The following is a 7,443-nucleotide window of genomic DNA, read 5'->3' as shown; positions in this document are numbered from 1 at the left end:
AGAGGGAGAGGGGGAGGGGGAGGGAGAGAGAGAGAGAGAGAGAGAGAGAGAGAGAGAGAGAGAGAGAGAGAGAGAGAGCTTGTACATGCTGTGTGTACTTTCTCAAGACTCTCTAGCATTTCACCCCAAATGACTCTTGACTGGAAGAATTTCCCTAACCTTACCCCTCCCTTTTCTTTTCTCTTTTGACTTCTGGATAAAAGGGGACAACAAGGTCCATTACAGCTCTCCCTTTCTGATGGCTTTTAAAGAACCCTAAGGGCTTGCAGTGTCCTTCTAACCCTAGGGTAGTTTCTCCGCTGCCTCCATAGCAAAGAGCACAGCCTCCTGCTGCAACATTACTGTTACATTGTATCTTTTTTTCAAGTTGGTGGAGCAAAGAGAGCCTGTCATTTCCATTTTATGTCTTTGGTGTCTGGATCAGTGTTTACTGAGTCAGTTAAATCAGTGAAGTAGTAAAAACAGATGTTAGAAGTAGAGAGTTTGTTTGTATTGTTGTCTTAAATACTTTATGAGGAGTCTGAGAGTCCATTCGAATACATACTATAAACCAAAGTTGCTTGAGCTTACCACCTCCTTTCTGTTGAGTTTTATGTGACTAAGCAGTAACTGTTGTCAACTTTAGTGTCTCTTTGATGTAGCTGTTAAGATTTTACACTTATTTTATGATTCACCATGTGGTTGCAGAAATATACTGTTAACATTTAATAGGAGAATTAAGCTCATGACTAACATGAGAAACTTGATCATTTCAGGGTTAAAATATATTCATTTTTCCACCTATAAAAATATTCTTTAAGATGAGGTAATATTGAGTCTGAAGAAAGTGATGACATTGTCTAAACTTTAAAGTCAACCTTGTCCTTGAAAGGAAGTCAAAGTTGACTACACCTTAGTTTTTACAACATTGTATTTGAAACAAATGTCTTTCTTGTTTGTCAAAAGAATACTAAAAAAAAAACCCAAACAAATGAACAAACAACTATAATCCTTACAAGATGGCTTCAGTTTCAAGAGGAATATTTTGTTCCTACTTGCATGTTGATGGCTATAGTTTTGTCTCACCAATGATAAGGAAGACATCGAGGCATAGATAATACAAATGGTGAATATTAAACTTGAAGGGCATTGTTATCCTTTTCTTCCTTAAATAAGCTTTGATGGGAGCATTCTGACTAATGTACACAAGAAATTTATACCAATACTTCTATTAGATGACAACAGGTCATAAAATATATGAATATAATAAACTTGGCATACACAAAATGAAATGAAACTGTGCTCAGGGCATTTGGAAAGTTTCTGTAAAATAAATGAACAGTGCCTCCATTTAAATTCATTTAAAAAGAAGCCCAGTTTTTCAAGATGAGCCTTACTGAAGATTACTGAATTCTCTTTGCATTGGTTTTTCATGCATCCATATTGCAGCCGTTTAAAATAGATAAGCTCATTGATGCAGGTCTCTCTTTTTCCTAGGTATCTCTCATAATTGTAAATGTAATAGGTTTTTAAAACCAAACTAAATGTACCGATTAGGACATAAGTTCATTATATGTGCTTACCTGTATTTGTAGAATGAAACAGCACTCTGTTTCCTGGAGTAAAATTAAATTTGTTGGACTTTCTGAGTATTATATTTATAGTTGGCTTCTCCATCTGGGGACTTCCTTCCTACCAACTCCATCCAGAGATGAACTCATGGAGGGCTGCTTGGTCTTGTGAAAATCAACAGGAAGTCTGCTCTGAGGCCGTGATTTACATTAAAAGATATTTCTGTGCACACAGCAATAAAAACACATGTATCAGCTTTACTTATTTAAGAGCATCTTTAAAGGAAAAGAGTTGGAATGATAGATTTATTGAGTAGAATTTAATTTACTACAGAGATATATTTTTCCTTTTCTCCATTTGAGGCCCCATTTTCTGTTGTCATTACATCCTGACCTCCTGTGTGAGATGAAAATGCTTTTGTTAGCAGCTCATGAATTGCATAGATTTATGTCTCACTAATCTTTTAAGAAATCCACAGAAATGCATGTTAAATAAACAAGCAAGCCAACACTGCACTGACATTGCCTTCCCCAGCCTTTGTGACCTCCTCACAGCCAGTCTTCAGCAAGGTGTTGCCTACACTTGTTATCTTTACTGCTTTACCTCTAATTCTCTGTGAACTCAAAATTCTCCCAGTATTAAAAAATACTTGACAGTCCCTGTGCTAGTGGCCTTTGAGATAGAAGAAGTTGGTTTTCTTTGGTATATGTATATATATATATATATATATATATATATATATATATATATATATATTACTTGATATTAAGCATGCTGATGACCATCTGAAAATCCACTAGCCTATAACATTAATGTTTACTAAGCACCCAATGTGGTTCAGGAAATACCTCACGCGACCCTCTGACTTATCCAGAATATTTATGCTCTGTGGTAGAGACTTTATACTCTGGATCTCTGAAGGGTGTGATATCAGAACATTGTAGCTCTGGAGTCCAATAAGATTGGTATCTTAGTGCACTCCAATTTTGAGTGAGCAAAACAACCAAGGTTAGAATCCTTAAAATCCAGTCCCGATAGAATTTAAATTAAGACGGTAAAGTTAAACACGATGGGAGGAGGAATGCAGTGGGAAGTCCTGGAATTAATTAGTATGTAAGCTCCATGGGAATAGGGCTGTGGAGGTAGTTCAGTTGGGAAAGTGTATGTTGTACAATCATGAGGACTTGAGTCAAATCCCCAATACCCATAAGGAAAGCCAGGTCCTTGTAATCCCTGGGATGGGGGTGTAGAGAAAGATGGATCTCATTGGCCATCCAATCTAGCCTAAACAGGTGAGCCCAGGTGCAGTGAGAGAATTTGTATCAAAAAAGCAACATGGATATTTCCTGGGGAACAACACCTAAAGTTGACTTCTGGCCTTCACACACAAGAACACAAATGTACACTGGCATGTCATGTGTATGCACCCACAAAAGTAATTTCAATAAATATGTAAAACTATGCTAGCAGACCTCTGCCTTGGTGATTTGGACTGGATAGTTGAACTTGAACTTAACCAACAGCTGGTGAGAGAATGAAGCTTTGTCATGATGACTACATGTCATTAGGGCCATGACTGAAACTTGTCTAAAATCTGAAAACAAACATTTGTTTAAGCAAAGTGCAGCTGATCTGGCTAAGGAGATCTAGCACCTCATGTCAACCATCATAGATGATTTCCTGCAGAGGCCCCTGGGTGTATGCATTCCTACAAACCATTTTCACACGAGTGTCTTATTTTTGAATTGTGTTTTAATGTCGAAGTCCTATGCTATGATCTTTCTTTCTTTCTGTTGGCCTGTATCCTCTTTGCGTTTAAGATCACCTGCTTAGTTTTCATTTAGCAAGCGCAGAATAAATGTGGTAGGTCCTCAACAGAAAATGTAAACATGGCATTCATAACAGAGGCCTTTAAAATAGTCTTTCATCTTAGCATTTATAAGAAAAGTTTTTTCCTTCATTTTCTTTCTGAAAACATTTAACCATGGCCCATAAGGCAACAGAAGCACTTCCAGGAACTATTTGTTTATAAGCAAGTTTTGTTCAGAAGAAATAGTTTATGATTTGAGGTTTACCACAAGTTTGCTTTTCCCATGCTCAAATAATTATAATTTTTTGCTTCCTTTATTACATATCACAGACTTGAAACAGTTTTAAAATTGCAATCATTTTTAGTTACTGATAAATCTTTTATCAGGAGAGAGGGAGGTGAAGAGGGGGATATGAGTTGAAAGACATTATAATCAATCAGGTATGCAAAAAAAATGTATAGAGATAGAAGCAAATAAAAAAATTCATAAGGAGTATGTTTAGTGAAACATAAGGTAAATGATAGGGATTCTCTTTGTCCAAGTGGACAATGTTTACAAGGTTTTCTTATAGTAATCTTGATATTCATACAGGTGAGTAACTGAAAAATAGCTCTGAACTCTACCCAGAAGCATATAAGAAGCCACATGACTGGGAAAGAAAGCAAAGGAATAGTTGAAAGCCAGCAAAAGGCGAAGTGAAAGGCAAGGACACCCTTTCAGGAAAACAAACCAAAGGGCAGGGGCATCCATTCAAAAAATTATCATTTAGTCCCCAAAAATGTACACATAAATACAGAACAAGTATTTGTGTTTGATGAGCTAAATATATGATCACCATATAAAATCCATTCCTAGCTAAATCTTCAAGAATAACTCAAAATAGGTATCCACTCAGGAATGTATACAAACACATTTGTAGCAGGACTAGTAACAATGACCAAAGGATAGAAATACCTAATTGTCTATCAGAAGATTAATGGATAGAGAAATGTGATACATACAAATAGTAAAATATCATTCATCTGTGAAAAGGAATGAGACAATGATGCATACTATATCTTTATGAACCTCAAAACTTAATAATAGCTGAAGTGTTGAAAGAAGCTTATGGGAACCATTCAGAACTGATAAATTCATAGACAGGAAACACAGAGTTGTAATGGCTGGAGATGCAAATGAAAAGAAAAAGGCTTAATAGGTAGAGGTTCATCCAGAAGTGAAGGGAATAACTTACAACCAGATAGGTTGGAGTTGTGCAGTATTGAAAGGTGAGAAGTATCATGTATTAACCATGCCGGAGTGACCTTGTTTATAGTCTGTGGATTTCTCAATTCATAAACACATAAATGCCCAATCTATCAACTCAAATCCATTTCCCTTCAGGACAGAAGGATAATGGAGAGTGGTTGAGGTAGAAAAAGGTCATAGTATTTTCATTTTAAACTTTTAAATAACATTTAACTTATAACAATTACTACTTGATATAGTAAAGTTATTGAAAAAATTAAATTCTGGATTACTGTGCTTTTATGACAGTGTATGATAATGGAACAACGAGAGCTATACATCCCAGACGAACAAAGGACAAAACAGCAGAATACCGGAGGATAAAAAATCCCATTTCTTATAATAAGACAAATAAGGTTAGCTTTAAGTTGGACTTTTGAGACCAAGTTGCATAGGTCAGTGTAACAAGAGCTGGAAGATGGCAGAATGGACCAGAATGCACACAAGAACCAAAGGGCTGTGTAACAGCTTTCATCAGATGTAGCAGGAGCTCACATCACTTCTCTCTGCTTTTGTCCTGTGGGTGTTTGCAGAGTCCAGGGGATGGATCCCAGGGCCTTGAGCAAACTAAGCAAGTGTCCTGCTCATGAGCTATACCCAGTCCTAAGTATCATGCATCATGAAAACAAAAGGCCCTGTAGCATACAGAGTGGTCAAAGGAGGGTCTGTACTGAGTCAGGAAAATCCTCCCAAGTCTCGTGGACAAAAATCCAGTTTGATCACATTAACGATGCTTAACTTTGAATTCTTCTGTAACATTCATAGGTCACCCATGTGGAAGAAGTGGGTCATGTTCCCTAAGGGATAAAAAAAAAATCTGTGATTTTTAGGTCTGTCTTAGACAAAATTAAAATGAAAAGGCATGCATGCCACCAACAGCTTTTAAACTCATCAAAGACCCTAAGAATACTTTTGCACTAGTGACAGTAATAAAAGCGTCTGCCCTCCTAATTCTGTAGAAGCTTTTGTAATCTTTAAGTCCTATTTTTTAATACTCATTAAAATAATTTTTAGAATATGATATCTGAAGGACTTTGTAAAAACATCTGGGAAATTAGCCAGTTCCCCTGAGCAAGCGTCCTTGAAAAGTCAGGTGTGATTTCCAAAGTGACTCTGGGAATTTCCACTTACTGCTGGCACCCCAGCCTGACTGCATCTGCCCAGCAAATGCAAACGTCAGGGTGAAGAGAAGAAGGGCTAGGTCTTTCTGCTCCCAGGATTACTGTAATTCAGCATCTCAGAGCTGCTTTGATGGACCCCAAGTTTTGAGTAGCACCTGGGCAAAACAATAATCAAAGTTCCAAATTGTATTGAAGTCAGGGCCACTGTTAAAAATAACAACCTTCATTTCTTCAGTTTATAGCACATTAATGTCTGCTTTTGCTTTTGTAATATACAATCTTGTATGTTACATTGTATGAATGTGTGTATGTGTGTGTGTGTGTGTGTATGTGTGTGTGTGTATGTGTGTGTGTGCACGCGTGCACGCTCCAATGTGTGTGTTTTCCTTCTCAGTGCTTATAAAAATGTGAATGACTAAATTACAAAGTCTTGGTTTATATTTTTTGGTGACTGGCATATTGGATACATAAATTAATCCAAACCAATAAAAGTAATTCAATATGTTCTCCATGTGTGTTAATCTTCAACATAAATAAATTCTGAAAATTTCCCCTCACTTACGAATCATATTGTTTTTCTTTTGCCTTCAGAGAAAATGGAAGAAAGTAACATGAGCAAAAAAAGAAACTAATATGATAAACTAGCAAAAAGGAGTTTCTAAGAAGTTTACATTTTTCCCTTCTCCATTAAACAATGCACATGGAATTTCTATATACTTAGAGACTTTGTATGAGTAATACAGTTTTTGACACACGCATCTCTATAAGGTGCTTGATCCTGACCACCTCCTTGACACCCCCCCCTTTAGCTTTCACCCCTGACCTCCAGTAGTTTCTCCTTCTATTCATATTTTTCCCCTAGAGTCCATGCATAAATGAAACTGTGTGGTACTGTCTTCGCAGATTGGCTTATTTCTATTTAACACAGTGGTCTCCAGTTCCATTTCTTTTCCTTCAAATGAAATGATTCCATTCTTTTTCCAGGCTGAAATTCCATAAATAATTGTAAATGTGGAACATTTTCTTTATCATCTGTTGATTGACACCAGTCAATAATGCAGTACTAGTGAGTATGAGGCATCTTAACTTTGTGCTTCTAAAAGTATTTGGCCATTCCAATGAATGGACAATGAGAATTTACCATGCAAATGCAATGGATACTATTTAGACTTTAAAAAGAAGAAAATTCTGACATATGCTACAACATGGGTAAAGGTTCAAAACACCATGCTAAGTGAAATAAGCCAGACATGAAATATCAGGCTGCAGGATCGTGCTTCTGTGAGGTAGTTAGATTCATAGATGCAGAATGTAGAATGACACCTGGGCCTGGGAAAGGGGACACTGGGAAGCCATGGCAATGGATACAGAGTTTGGCTTTGCTGAATGGAAAGACTTTTGTGGATGAGTGATGTAACGAGGTGATGGTGTTGCCAAGATAATGTGAATGTATTTGATGCTACTGAACTGAACAGTTAAGAGCATTTAGCATGGCATGTTTGCCAAATTTAAAATGTGAAAGAATTAATATATATGGAATTAAGAAATCTGTAGTTTTCCATGGAATTCTTATTAATTTTATATTTATTTATTTAGTTTATTCAATGTATATAATGCATTCAGATTTCTCTCTCTCTCTCTCTCTCTCTCTCTCTCTCTCTCTCTCTCTCTCT

Source organism: Grammomys surdaster, unplaced genomic scaffold, assembly GCF_004785775.1.
Source record: "Grammomys surdaster isolate TR1022 unplaced genomic scaffold, NIH_TR_1.0 146, whole genome shotgun sequence".
Classification (NCBI taxonomy): Eukaryota; Metazoa; Chordata; class Mammalia; order Rodentia; family Muridae; genus Grammomys; species Grammomys surdaster.
The sequence above is the reverse complement of the archived record's forward strand: the minus strand, read 5'-3'. Positions refer to the sequence as shown.